Genomic DNA, 12,096 nt, shown 5'->3' on the forward strand with positions numbered 1-12,096 from the left:
GCTAGTTTCTACATGGAGGAGCTAGCTCTGTTCACCAGGATCTCTTCCAGGTACTCACATGATCTTACTCATGAACAGACTGGCTTACATTTTGGGGAAATATCAGTGTAGATATTTGTCCATTCATAGTCCATGTCCAAATGTGACATGCCCCTTTTGGCAAATGCAGGTGGGGAAAAGATAGGTGCCACAAATTAGAACTGAAAAAAGCGCCTTTCCATTTATTGCTCATATTGAGCATGGTGCATACTCTGTTTTTAGTTTAATGAGCTTTTCTTCCCCCCATTGGATATAATTTCTTGTTTAAATATTTTTAGCAGGAATTTAAATTTTTCTCTAAAATCCTCTTAATCCAATTCTCCATGGAAATTTATCTTCTGTTTCTATCTATCTATCTATCTATCTATCTATCTATCTATCATGTGAAGACCTTAAGTGGAAGTGTAGTGAAAATTGTATCCACTTTTTTTAATGAATTAATTTTTTAATAAAATGAACTGATAGCAGTAAAGATATCTTGTGTTCACTCCTTACATTGTTTCTCATATCATTCACTCTATCAAAGTGTTTGTTTGAATTATTCGTTTATACAAAATGTAGTACCTTTAAGGCAAGCCTCAGATTCAGATCTTTCTTTAAGTAACTGTGAACCTGAGATAGCCAGTAGAAAAATTCTATTTCATGATGAACGAAAAAGTAGTCTAGAGAAAATGTGAATCTATCTGGCAGAGAAGGAGCTAACATTAGTTTTCTTTTCTTTTCTTTTCTTTTTTTGTCATTATAAAAATGTTAACCTTGCATATTCTTTGACTTCTAGTTAATGTTCCCCAAACTCAGTCTACCCTTTGTCCAATCCAGATGTCCAGTTAGTCTTCTGGAGTAACAATATAGCATTTAGTCAAAAATCTAAAGCTATGTAAATTTTATTGCATTGTGCTTAAATTACATATTATTCCTATTTTTATATTCCTATTGGAATCTGGTTAGTTCCAGCAACGGATGGGAAACTATTCCTACTCTCTTGAAATTTTAGAATGGAAAAAGGTATTCAAAACAACTAAAATCAAGTTCCAGTTAAGTGCTAAAGTCTTTTTAACTGTACTTAAATGTGAATGCACTTTCATTATCATGTTAAAACATTATGTATTGGGATTGTTTCTCAACCATCTGTTCATGAAAATTCAGATTACTGGAACATATTCTCTTTTAAACTTGTAGGGGAAAGGTCTGTTTGACAAGAATATTAGAAATTTGATGAAATCTCTAAAAGGGAAAAATTTAAAGGGGAAAATTACCTACTAATATTTCAACGGAGAATGTGGGCAAACTAGTAGTTTCATAAATGTTTTACAAAATTAAATCTGCAAAAATGAAAGATTTATTTTGATTTGGGAGGAGGAAAGTCAAAATGTAAAAAATGTTTTATTTTACAAATGATATGATTATACCAGAAATTGAATTACACAGAGAAAAACTCTTGACTTCAGAAGAGGATCAAAAATATTAATGAAAAACTGTTTGATGATTTAGAGTCAAATAGTGGATCCAAAGGCCAGCTCAATTTTCTTGATGTGATTATGGGTGAACACAGCAAAACATGGAGAATATTTGTAAGACATGGTTTTTTGTTTTTCTTTACGACAACTATTTTCGCTTCTATAATCACTTGGGTGTTACTATCTATGATAACAATAGTCATTATTTACAACCAATTATTAGATGTTTAACTAGGGGCAATGTCATTATTCAATATTTATCTACTTTTTACTAATTTACTAGTCTTTCTGTCAAGAAATCTACCTATGAAATTGAGTAATGGTTTAACAACACAGTCTGGAATTAATTTGCCTGGGTTCAAATCCTGACTCTGCCACTTACTAGCTAAAGATTCTCAAGGATTCTTTCAAATCCTATTTGAGAGGGGAGGAATCTGAAGAATGTGATACCCAAAGAGGAAACAGGTGGGCAGTGGGCAGTTTCCTAGGGGACTTTACATAAAGCTGGCCCCCATCAGTGTAAGAGAAGATGAGAAATAAACCCACCACACAGGAGGGGACAGCTTGAAAACTTGCCTGACTTCATCTTGGCACTAGGTGGTAAGAAAATACAATCGTCCTTGAGAATTGCAACCACAAACAAGCCCTTATTCGACAAACGTTTCGGGTCCAACTCCACTCTGTCTTTGTGGTCTGAAAAATCTGAATCAAGGAACTTAATTTAAGGTAGTTCAAGATTCGTAGTGTCCTAGGAGACTAACTGAGCAAAGGAAGCTCCTATTGGAGGAACTTGGCTTGAACCCAGGCCCCAAATAATCTACAGATAACATTCCTGGTTGTACGCATGACGTGGAGGAGAGAATCAGCAGATACAGAGTATAAAATAACTACACTTAATTCCTGCAAGAAATAAATGAAGCCTAAAATACCCATAAAAGGAATAAGATGCTTCAAATAATAACCAAGAAAATTTGAGTAAATGCCAATTGTATCTTTGAAAATAAAAACTCAAATGTTTTGTTACTTAGAATTATGTCTTTTTTTATACTGATTTACTTAATAGTTCTGTATACAAAAACTTCTAGAAGTGCACTCTAAACTGTTTCTACCAATTCATGCTTTGCCTTTTTATTCTCTTGATACCATCTTTTGATAAGCAGTAAGTCTTAATTGTAATGAAGTTCCATTTATCAATCTATTCTTTTAGTTTTATTGCTTATTTTGTTCTGCCGAAAATGTCTATCCCAAGGTTATGAAGACAGTCTCTTTTCTTCTGGAAATATGATTGTTTTACTTTTTGCTTATATGTCTATCAATCTATCCCAAGTTAATTTTTGCATATACTAATTTTTGATTTGTCTATCCTTGTACCACTCTGACCTAACTCTACTAGTTGTAAAATGTAAGTACTGGAATTTTAAGAGGGATATCATTGAATTTGTAGATCAATTTGGAGGGTATTGATGTCTTTTTTTTTTTAATTTTTTTTAACGTTTATTTATTTTTGAGACAGAGAGAGACAGAGCATGAACGGGAGAGGGTCAGAGAGAGAGGGAGACACAGAATCTGAAACAGACTCCAGGCTCTCAGCAGTCAGCACAGAGCCTGACGTGGGGCTCAAACTCACGCACCACGAGATCGTGACCTGAGCCGAAGTCGGACGCTTAACCGACTGAGCCACCCAGATGATGTCTTAAAAATATTGGGTATTTTGGGGTGCCTGGATGGCTCAGTTGGTTAGGTGTTGGACTTTTGATTTCAGCTCAGGTCATATTCTCATAGCTTCATGGGTTCTAGCCCCACATCAAGTTCTCCACTGGCAGTGTGGAGTCTGCTTGGGATTCTCTCTCTCCCTTTCTCTGCCCCTGGTGCTGTCTCTGTTTCTATAAAACTAAATAAGCTTAAAAAATTATATGTTCGGTTTTCCAATGCATGAGAAAATATGTACATTTTAATTGACAAACTCTTACAATTTCTCTCAGCATTTATTGTGCATTTTAAATTGAAGTCTAATGAACATGCCGTGTTATATTAGCTTCAGGTGTACAGTATGATTCAACAATTTGATCTATATCTTAGTGCTTATCAAGATAAGTGTACTCCTAATCCCTTTTATCTGTTTCACTCCTCCCCCATTTTTTGGATTTTTTAATAGTAAAAATAGTAAATTTTTTATCTTGCATATATTTCTTTAAAGACTAGACATTTGGTATTTTGGTCCGATTGTAAATGAATTTTTCTTTTAATTTTTTTATGTTTATTTATTATTGAGAGAAAGTGAGAGAGAGCACAAGTTGGGGAGGGGCAGAGAAAGAGGGAGACACAGAATCTGAAGCAGGCTCCAGGATCTGAGCTGTCAGCACAGAGCCTGATGTGGGGCTCGAACCCACAGGCTGTGAGATCATGACAGCCTGTCATGAGAGTCGAAGTTGGACGCTTAACTGACTGAACCACCAAGGCGCCCCTGTAAATGAATTTTTAAATTTTTATTTACTTTTGTTGCTAATAAATTCAAATGGACATCTATGTGAATAGTGACTTTTTATTTATTCTAATTATTTGTAAGTTCCTTTGGCTTTTCTAGGCATGCAAGCATGTCTTGCATCAATAATGACAGTTTTGGGGTGCCTGGGTGGCACAACCACTGGGTGGTTGAGTGCCGAACTCTTAGTTGGGCTCAGGTCAGCTCATATAATAATCTCAGGGTTGCTGAGATGAAGCCCCTCTTCTGGCTCCCTGCTGACAGCACAGAGCCTGCTTGGATTCTCTCCCCTCTCTCTCTGCCCCTCCCTCTGCACGCTCTCTCTTACTTGCAAAATAAATAAGTAAACATTTAAAAAAACAGTGACTGTGAAAAGATTCTTTTCTATTCTTTTTTATCTTTTATTTCCTTGTCATTTTACACTGGGTAAGACTCAAGTACAACATTGAGCAGAAGTGATGGTAATGTACATCATTGTTTTATTCTTAGTAGAAAATTGTTCAATATTTAAGCAGCTTAAATATGATGATAGCAGTAAAACATTTGTCAATAGCTTTTATCAAATTAAGGGAAGTTCCCTTCTTTCCCAAACCAATGAGAAGTGTTTCGATTTTTGTTTTTTTATAATAGTGTACTAATTGTTATCAATGATCTTTGCGCCTCTATTCAGGTGATATATGAATTTTCTTTTATTTTAATGATAAGAATTATACTGATTGATTTCTGAGTGGTAAATAAACTTTAAATTGTAAAACTTAATACCTATTGGTCATAATGTCCACATATACTGTCTTTTACATATGTTACTGGATTCTAGTGTTTTTAGTGTTTTGTTTCTTGAGAGGTATTGGCCTGTAGTTACTCTTTCATGTAATGTCCTTGATTACCTTCATGTATCAAAGGTTATACTGGCCACATAAAACAAACTGGAAAGTGTCCCTCATTTTACAACTTTTTGGAAGAGTCTTTGGAATTTTACTATTATTTCTTTTTCAAATGTTTAGCATAATTCACTTGGGAAATCATCTAGTCCTGAAGAGTCCTTTGAAAGAATGTTTCAAAGGAACATTAATTGAATTAAATGTTTAATTACAGATTCAATCCATTTAATAAATATGCTGCTATGCAACTTTTTCATTTCTTCTTATGGTAGTTTTGTTGATTTTTTTCAAGTAATTTGTCTATTTTACTAGAATTTTCAAATACATTGGCATAAAGCCATTTATAACATATTTTATTATTTTTTAATACTTATAAGATTTATAGTGGGTTCTAGTTTTTCATTCTTGATATGTCTTATTAAGGATATATCACATTTATTAATATTTGCAAAGAAAATTCTTTTTGATTTATCTGTGTTTCCTATCATACACCTGTTTTTCTTTTCATTGATTTCTGCTCTTACATTTACTTTTTTTTTCCTTCTACAATCTTTGAGTTTACTTTGCTGTTTTTATTAGCTTCTTGTGATAGAAGCTTAAGTCATTAAAGTTTGACTTCTCTTCTGCTACATGCATTTAGAGCTGTAATTTTATAGTTAAACACTTTTTTGGTTTTTGTTGCAGCCCCCAAGTTTTTATGTCATTGTTTCATTATCATTCAGTTTTAAAAAATCCTATAATTTCCATGTGATTTAGTCTTTGACCCATGACGAACTCCTTAATTTCCAAACATTCGGGATTGTTCTCTTTATATTTATCTTTTTTCCCCCCTAATTTAATTCCCTTGAGACAAAAGGACATACTCTGTGTTATTTCAGCCTTTTGAGATTTGCTAATTCTTGCTTTCTAGCTCAGCATATGGTCCAATTTGGTAAATGGTCACACGTACAAAACATTATTCTGCAGTTGTTGGATGAAATCTTCTGTATGTAGCAAATAAGTAATCTTGGTTGATCAGACCTTCTATGTCCTTCCTAATTTTTGTGTGCTGATTCTGTCACTTGAGACATGTGTTAAGCCCTCCCTCCCCCCATGATTCCTGAATTATCTACTTTTTCTTTTAATTCTGTCATCTCTTGATATTGAAGCTATGTTATTTGGTGCAAAAAAAATTATAATTCTTATATCTTTCTATAGGATCAAGAATAATGAGTCTTTAATGTAATTAAAGACTGAGATAATTGGATTTTAAAATAAACATGTAGCTATTTATTTCCTATTTGTCCAACTCTTCTTTGTTGAATTCCTCCTTTCTTGACCTCCTTCAATTAATCACTGCCTTTCCATTTTCCTTTTATGTTGGGCTCTTATTTTTATAATCTTTTATCATTCCTTAAATGATTGCTCTAGAGTTTAAAATATGATTTCATAATTCATTACTTAAATTAATACTGCTATCATTTCCTCATGATACTGCTTACATTTCCTCAATTCAAGAAACTTAGGACAGTTTAATTCTATCTATCCCTGAAAGGGAACAGAATACACCACATCCAAATATACCATTTGGTATATTGATTATTTTGAATAAAAGCTACTTAAGCAAAATTCAGGGCAAGAAAGACACTGTGACCCTCCTTTGTCTTCCTGAAACTAGTAAGTAAATGTCCTTGTGAAAGGTCCCTTCCCTGTCTCAGGAGGAAGAGACACCCTTATGATCAAGGATAGCGAATTTAGGGCTAAGAAGGCTGTAAGCCTTGTTACTTCTTACTAATTTATTCCTCCAAGCCCAAACCCTTCTGTCTTGTCAATTCTTCACAAATTTATTGTTTCTTTGTTTAAATGATATGAAAGCTGCCTACTTCGGCCACGTTTTTTATTTCCATATTTTAATGAGCTCCCCTATGTATGAAATTAAATTTGTTTTTCTCCTGTCAATCTGTCTGGTATCAATTTAATTATTAGACCAACCAAAGAACCAAGAATGAAAGAAAGGAAAGTTTTCCTTCCCTAGACTATTTGCATTATTACATTATTGTCGCATATATATTATTGTATATATTATAAACTACATGAGACATTATTATTGTATTTTAAACAGTTAACATTCATTTACATTTATTCCAATATTTACTTTTCTGATGCTTTTTATTTCTTCGTGTAGTTTTATTTTCCAGCCAGGATTACCTTCTTGTATTGTATTTAAAGAACTCCCGTTAGTATTTCTGAAAATACAGGTATTCAACAATAATTCTCTCAACTTTGTTGTCTTTTGATCTGCAATTTTGTTCATTTCATCTTCATTTTTGAAGGATATTTTCCATAGGTATAGACTTCTAAGTTAGAGGTTTTCTACTTCTAATACAATACTTTAAAGACAATATTCCTTTGCATTCCATCTTCTAGAGTTTCTGTTGGAAAGTCACCCATCTGTCTTATTGTTGCTCTATTAATGACAATGGGCCTTTGCTTCCTGTTGTTTTTAAGATCTTTTATTGTCTTTAACTTTTAGCAATTTGACTATGATGTCCTTAAGGTAATATATATATATATATATATATATATATATATATATACATACATACATACACACACACACACATATCACATATATATAGTATATAGACACACACACATATATATACACACATACATATATATATCACATATATGAATGATATAGGTAATGTATATATGATACATATATGATATGTATTGAGGTTCTTTAATCTCTTGGTAAATGTCTCATATCACTTTGGGAAAAATCTCAGTAAATCAGAGGAATGTAAAACCTGCATTATGATTATGGATCAGAGAACAGGGGTATAGGGAGAGAGGACTTAATTCAGATATCAGATCTTTCAGAAAGTCTTTGGACAGTCCCATACCTACTCATAAACCCTATGTCTCCCCTAGGTGTTATTTCCTAGAATGTTGCATTATAGCACATTTAATAACGTACTCTGCCTATCTCTTTCACTAGAAATGAGCAGAATGCAAATAATATGGACCTTTTTTTCCCAATATGCACAAATGTGTGTGTATGCAAACATATGAAAAATAATTTTTATTAATCATATAATCATATTCATAAAAATAACTTTATTATGTCATTATTTATTTGTATTTTTGTTTGTGTGTTTTGCTTGTTTAAAAATTTTTAAAACTAGACGATTGAATACGTGCTTTAAAATGCCCTGAATAGGGGAGCCTGATTGGCTCAGTCATCTAAGCATTTGACTTCAGCTCAAGTCATGATCTTGTGGTTTGTGGGTTTGTGCTGACAACTCAGAGCCTGGAGCCTGTTTCAGATTCTGTCTCCCTTTCTCTCTGACCCTCCCCCACTCTCTCTCTCTCTCAAAAATAAATAAATATTTAAAAAAAAATTATTTAAAAATAAATAAATAAAATAAAAAAGCTAAATTCCCTGAATAGTATTTACAATTAAGAGCTACTTATTAAAATTGTAAAGTTATGTTTTCCCCCATATCATTGAATTTACTGGATAAGGAGATCAATGCTTACATTGTAATTGATTTCTAAATTTTTAGTAAGTATAAAATGCCTACAGTAGATTCACCTTTGAAATTACTTTTAATTAAGCATAAAGTATAACACTAAACCATTATTTAATATTTACAACTCTATATCAATTATTCAAACTCTTAGTCAGTGTTTCTCTTCAACTACAACATCAAATATCTTCAGGAAAATCACCATCCACTTGCTTGTCCACCTGTGGAGTGAATTACATTATTTTGTCAATGGCTGGGGATCTTAAAATCATTTGCATATTCTTGGCATAGATTTTATTAACATGTATTGATCATTGCTTCTATATTTAATATAAGAACAGAAGAGAAATACTAAATGTCCTATGATTAAATTCTTCTAAGTTGCTGTGAGTTTTTTAACAGAAGTATGCTCCTACAGATAGTTACAAGAGTGGCATCTGTAGGTTACTCATGTATATCTGCAGATATGGGACTATAGCAAAAATAATGTAGCACCTTAACCACAGTCTTACATAAAAAGCGTTAATTATCTAAGTAGTGAAAGGCTATTCTGTGCTAATACTTTGTGATACAAAGATGACCCTACCATAGGCCTTGTAGCATAATAAAATAAGAGTTTTGGAATATTTTTGAATATGCAATAAGGGAGGCTAAGAGGTAATTGCAGTATTGAGATGCAGTTCAGTGCTATTGGTGCTTAAAGAGAACAAGCTTGTAAGGACAAGCTTGAATCCTAAGATTGCCAGAGGAGGTATTAAAGCTATGTGAGAAGGACGTATGTCATGGAGGGCACACACATACATACACACACACAAGCATCCAGAAAATGTTAACGATACAAGACTAGACAGAGATGTTGAGAAGTTTAGGTTAGTTCATCTATAGGAAATGTGTATGAAGCACAGCAGGAAAAAGCTATCAACAAAAACTGTCATCTCCGCATAGGGGAGGTCAACTGTAAGGAAATGTTTGCATTTATTCTATGGGGGCAAGAAGCAAAGGAAAGTATGTGAACAGGGATGTTACGTGTCAGGGTTGGCCTCAGAAAGACTGATTTAGCAATAAGATGTGCCATAAATTCAGTTCCACATCATATTTAAGAACCTACTTATTCCTCACTTGAACCACAAAAAAGTACCAAAGACAATAGAGGTCAAAGAGAGTACAGAACCCAAGGAGAAGAATTAAAAACAAAGAAATAAAAACAAAACAGAATGAAGAGTGCCTTGAACCCAACAGAGTGAAGAAAATAAGTACTCGCTCTTTTCAATAAATAGATCACGGATCTTCCCAGTCAGTTCCAATTTCACCTCTTCAGGGAGACCTTTTTTGACTGCCACCATCTAAAGTACCCTGTAACAGTTGGGGAGAGGGGCAGAGGAGCAGAGGGAGAGAGAAAGAGAATCTTTAAGCAGGCTCCATGCTCAGTGTGGATCCAAGCAGGGGGCTCAATCCCAGGACACTGGGATCATGACTTAAGCCAAAATCAAGAGTTGGTGGCTCAACCAACCGAACCACCCAGGTGCTGATACCTTTGATACTTTTTTTTTTTTTTTCTATTTGAACGTGTTTCTTCTTCAAATTGGTTTTATGGCTTCAGTTCATGAATCCAGTCAAAATAGAATTCTCACTATCTCGGTGTTTTGTGTACAAGAACTCCCTAAGTGCTTTGGGGAAAAGACCCAGGTTTCACACACAATTAATTCTGTTATTTCCAGATTGTCCTATTTGATTCACATGGCATTACTGAGCAAATGCAGATGTTGACATACTTCTTTTTACTTATTGCTTCTTTCTCTTTTTCTGTAGCCTACTCTCATTTTTAAGTACAAATAGTGCAGGAAAAAGCTGAAGAATTTGGTGCTGTTCTCTCAGAACTAGCATTCTTTGCCTCATTCTTTCCCATATAAGGGTGAAATCAGGGGTAAACATAAAAATGTTTCTCTAGGCAATCTCTATCATAAGTTGACTATTCATACTACATGGACATGTTCCCAAAAGGATATTAATTTAATTCTGATTTCAGCTACAGATTAAAAAAAAGGTAACTTAGATGAAAGATAATTGGTTTTCTGGAAAAACAGGCTTGGGTAACTGGTTCTGTGGTAAATTAATTCTGTTAGCAGAGATTCTCTAAGGATATAGATCCCATAAAGCACAAATTTACATTTATGTTGATTTAAAAATGTTTGCTAATCATAAAGCTTCGCTGTCACCAGCTAATATATCAAGGCAAATGTTCATTATTAATGAATATTTAATAGCATCATCACCATTCCAAGTAGGTTTGGAAAATTTTAATTCTTTGGCCAGTCTGCCATGTGTGATTGGATCATCAATATTTTTACATCATTGTGCGGTTGACAGAAAGCCTATTATCATAAGCGTGGTAGTTACAACAGTTGAACTTCCTTAGGGTTAACTTGGGCTTTCATTAGTAAATTATTCTGAATATTGGTTCTGCAGGAATTTTCCAAGAACATTTATTAATGTTCAGTAAAAGTTAGATCTCAAAATTAGATAATTCTCTATCTGACTCACTAAAATGCACTGAAAGGCCCTGAGAGCAAATAACCAGATAAGGAGCATGGCAATGCTGCCTTGGACAGCTCCTTATTCCTTCAGGTCACCCCACTTTCCTCAGAAGACATGCAACCTTTATATGTGTGGACCTGGGTAAGGGGATGCTGTCTACCCCATTAGCCTGTAGAAAATCTTAACAATATTTTTTTTCCTAGGTAAAATTAAATACAAATAGAAGTTCTTGATAGAAGTTCTTGTGTTTTTTAAGTACTTTCCTTAATGGTTCTTCTTGTGCACACTCTGGGAGCACAAACCCCACATTGGACACCATTAATCTATGTGAGAAACTATGGCGACTTGGATTAGGCCAATGAAAGTTGAGCTGATGCCAAGCATTACGTCTAGTGGTGAATGGTGTCAGAGACAACAATCTGTGCAGCAAATGGCACTTATTGTTATTGGATTGCCATATAGCATCTAGGGCTTTTTACCATTCAAAACTAAAAATATATTAATTTTCAAAAAGAAGATGCCTTGAGTTAATAATTCATATTTAATATTTCAAATTCTTATTTAACATTTTAGTGTTTTTTAACTTTTTGGAAAGTATACTTCTTTTCTCTTACATTGAAAAACTGAAAAAAAAAGTACCCTAATTCCTTATTTGCATTTTTCTCCCTCAGTTCCCCACTAATACTACTATGGATGGACTACTGAATAAAGTTAAGTGCTTCTTTGCAGCTCTGTCTTTACAATATATTCTGCTAAAGATATACACTCATTGTGTGGTTCCTGGGTTGCTTAATCCGTTAAGCGTCCAAGTTTGGCTCAGGTCATGATCTCATGATTCATGAGTTTGAGCCCCACGTCGGGGCTCTGTGCTGACAGCTCAGAGCCTGGAGCCTAGTTCAGATTCTGTGTCTCCCTCTCTCTTTGCCCCTCCCCCCTTCCCCCCCCCCCCCGCTGTCTGTCTGTCTGTCTCTGTCTCTCTCAAAAATGAATAAATATTAAAAAAATAAAAAAAGATACATGCTTATTGTGTTTCAAAGTTATTTGATATGTTTTTGTCCTCTCTGTCCTGTTCCCTTCTTATTCCCATAGGTAATCATTTTTATTCTTCTTAATTTATAATTCTACCTCCATTTTTGCAAATAAGAACAAATGTATATTATAACTGCATGTGTATTTAAGTGTATTGT

The sequence above is a fragment of the Leopardus geoffroyi genome, chromosome C3, assembly GCF_018350155.1.
Source record: "Leopardus geoffroyi isolate Oge1 chromosome C3, O.geoffroyi_Oge1_pat1.0, whole genome shotgun sequence".
In the NCBI taxonomy this organism is placed as follows: domain Eukaryota; kingdom Metazoa; phylum Chordata; class Mammalia; order Carnivora; family Felidae; genus Leopardus; species Leopardus geoffroyi.